Source organism: Equus asinus, chromosome 1 (genome assembly GCF_041296235.1).
Source record: "Equus asinus isolate D_3611 breed Donkey chromosome 1, EquAss-T2T_v2, whole genome shotgun sequence".
Taxonomy (NCBI): Eukaryota; Metazoa; Chordata; class Mammalia; order Perissodactyla; family Equidae; genus Equus; species Equus asinus.
In genome coordinates, this window is record NC_091790.1 from 132,368,976 (window position 1) to 132,372,412 (window position 3,437).

Here is a 3,437-nt window from a genome sequence, read left to right on the forward strand (position 1 = left end):
CCAGGAGGACACACAGGAATTCTAGATCCCCTAAATGTCGTGCAAAGCTGAGAAGAAACAAGGAGCTATTTCAGTTCCATCCACCCAGCCCCTCCCCTCAGTCATTTCTATTTTAATCACTCAGGCACAGTGTTCACATGGCCCCACGACAAGCTCAGGGCTCCTCTGGAAGGAATGCATCTTTGGAGACTGTATCTGGATATATAAGCAATAACTCCCTTATTCTGGAATTTTACTGAACCATTTGGATATTTTTCCAGTCACAGCTTCTCCCCCTTCCCCAACACTCCCCATTTACTCTGAGGCTGCCTTGGAGGGTTGTGTGGGGAAGTTTTCCCTCTTCACCTCAGAGTTCTATTTTCATTTTCTCTTTCTGTCAGGCAGGAATTTTCCAAATCATTTCCTTCTGATTCCCAAGATGGTATTTGCCCTTCACTTACCTACAGAAATAAGTACTAAAGTCATATCTGTCTTAATAGGAGAAGAGCTGCAGAGAAAAATTCAAATTACAGACAAGGAAAAGTACCATCAGGGAATATTTTAAAATATATCATCCTGCTATAGAGCGGAGGGAAAGATATTCCAGGCAGAAGGGACAGCAAGTAGAGAGTCCCTGAGGTGGGAAGGAGCAAGGCCAGTGTGGTGGGAATGGAGAACGGGACAGAGGGGTTCCTAGGAGATGGAGCTAGAGACAATGCTGACCAGATGATGAAGAGCCCCCTAGGCCATAGGAAGGGGTTTTGTTGAAAATGTTTTTTATGTCCAGGTAAGGAATAGGGCTGTGGCTTCTTCTAATTCCTCAAAAAACGCAAATAAACAGCAGCAAAAAAAATCCTTCCTCTTCTGAGCATCTTATGGCATTTTATTTCAGCCCAAGATCTGATACCTTTCATGCTTCCATGCAGTAAGTTCAGAATGAATGCTGACACGGGAACCGTGGATGATCAGCCCTGGGTGAACATGAGGGGATTTATGGCATGCGGGTTATTGTGTTAGAGATGTGCTTACTCTTCTATTCATATCTGCTGTCACCATTGCTAGCCGTGGCAAAGAGAAAGAAGCAACAAATCCTGGGTCCAGATTGCACATGGGTCTTATAGGCCCGCTGGTCGTTTTTGTGGCAGTTTTAGACTGTGATTATGGTCTCTGTAGACAGCAGAAAGGAGAAGACTGAAAACATGAGGGCAACCTTTAGAGCATATGTGTTCAGCCTGAATGTGGGACCTTTCTTTCAAGTCAGCACAGCCAAGGCCTACATTGCATATGGTAAGACAGCTGACGGCCATCATCTGGGAAAGAAAAAAGACCGAGGCCTGAAGAGAGCCATTTGTTCAGGTGAGTTTGCATCATTTGTTTTTTGTCTGTAAAAGACAAATATTGAAATTGGTTTTCTGTCTCCTGTGAGGTACTAGCACTCTTTGGAATAACATTCCACCTCAGCCTAAATGCAAGCACTTCTTATTTTCTGTGTCAGAATGCACTTTATCTTTTTTTTTAGTGAGAGGCAATTTTGGGGAGCAGTGTAATGAGATTGCTTGTTGATAGTTTTTGTTTCTTGAGTTTTAAAATGCGATCAGTGTGAGTTTAGAAAGCAGATTAAAATTGTTTGAAATCTCTATAGAAAATAATCCTGCATTTAATGAGGATGAGTCAAAAAAGAAAGAGAAAAAAGAACAGAAAAAAATAACATTTTCAAGTTTTAAGTATACTTTTACTGAACACTAGCTTGGTGTGATTTATACAATTGTGTGAGTCTCGCCATCTGTGATCTAATTCCAGCTTCCATCCTAATGATCTTTATGGCCTTGGACAAGTCCTTTGATATGTTGGTGGCTCAACATTCAGAAATTCAAAAAAACCAGATTTGAATAGATAGATGCTATCTTATTTTTCTCCTCTTGTCTTACTATGCTGTAATAGTTAATGTTATGTGTCACCTTTACTGGGCCAGGGGGTGCCCAGACATTTGGTCAAATATTATTCTGGGTGTGACTGTGAGAGTATTTTTGGATGAGATTAACATTTGAACCAGCAGACTGAGTAAAGCGGATTGCCCTCCCTAACGTGTGTGGGCCTTGTCTAGATCACTTGAAAGCCTGCCTAGAACAAAAAGACCGACTCGACTTCAAACAAGAAGGAATTTTCTCTTCTTGACTGCCTTGAGCTAGAACATTATTATTATTATTTTTCCTGCCTTGGGAGTTGGACTGAAATAATGGCCTTTCCTTCATCTCAAATCTGCAGGTCTGGGGACTGGAACTACACCACCAGCTCTCTGGGTCTCCAGCTTGCTTACTGCAAATCTTGGGATTTGTCGCCCTCCATAATTGTGTAAGCCAATTTCTTATAATAAATGAACAAATGAATGAATGAATGTATGTAGTCTGTTTCTCTGGAGAACAACTAATAACGTGCTGATGATTTTTTAATAGCTATTTTGGAAAATGAAGACAAACTCTTTGCTGGCACCATGGGCCTACTCTTATAAACCAGTTTTATGTTTGCTTCTTAGAATGAGTATCGTTTCATTCTGAGAGGAAAGGATATTGAAGAAATATGTTGCTCATTGGGTTTTGCTGTGTAGCACACATTTCTAATTCTCTTGGACCACTTCTGAACATAAAAGCAACAAATACAATCAAAGGATTAGGTTTCCATAATTAAAAGTCTTTGGTATAAAATTAGAGATCAAATTCTATGTCTCCACTTAATCTTCTGTCATTGTGCTGCATTTTACTTATTTACCATTCACTTTTACTGCCTTTGGGCTATTCCTGGCTGATTCAGCCTCATCTCAGGAAGAAACCACTCATCTGGAATCTGGCCAGGTGCACAGCTTGGGCTCCAAAACCTCTTTTATCTTTCCAGGAAGCTGCCAACTCGCATCTTAGTTTGCATTTCTGGAGAACATCAGTAGGAATGTGGGCCTAAGAGCTCATGGAGAAGATGTTGGGGAGTATATAATATACTTCAGTGCTAAATTGATAAGGAAAAATATACCAGCACTTTATTTAGATTCAGTTTCTTGTGGAAATTCTCCCAGGTTTTAAATTCTGTCCTGGTTGCTTAATGTCTAGTTGATAATTGAATCTTTTTCTGTAAACAAACAGGTGTCCTGTTATTAAAATATAACAATGTAAAATAATCCCCTTGTTTAATTAGAGGGCTTAGCTAATTTTTCCTTCCAAAATCCTAAAATTGAGGCTTTTCATTTCTGCCTTTTATGTCTTAAACATCTGAAAATTAAGTCGAAATAATGAGTCTTATCATTCTATACTTTATATCATATCTATACGTTCCTTTGCTAGTATAGACATGAATACGGAGGCAATTTCATTATGAAATGAAGATATCATTTATCATAGCATTGAAATATTGTTACTATAGTCCTTAAACACACTAGTATTTTTGCAGATAAATTTGCACACTTATGTAGA

At 39.3% G+C, this 3,437-nt stretch overlaps 1 long non-coding RNA gene across 1 annotated transcript; it reads left to right on the forward strand.

Annotated features, from left to right (window-relative positions):
* Positions 1-524: 524 nt before the first annotated feature.
* On the forward strand, positions 525-2,366 carry LOC139042001 (uncharacterized). The gene is made up of 3 exons (XR_011498238.1): positions 525-766; positions 1,237-1,335; positions 2,245-2,366. It is a non-coding gene; the product is annotated as an uncharacterized lncRNA (long non-coding RNA).
* Positions 2,367-3,437: the final 1,071 nt, after the last annotated feature.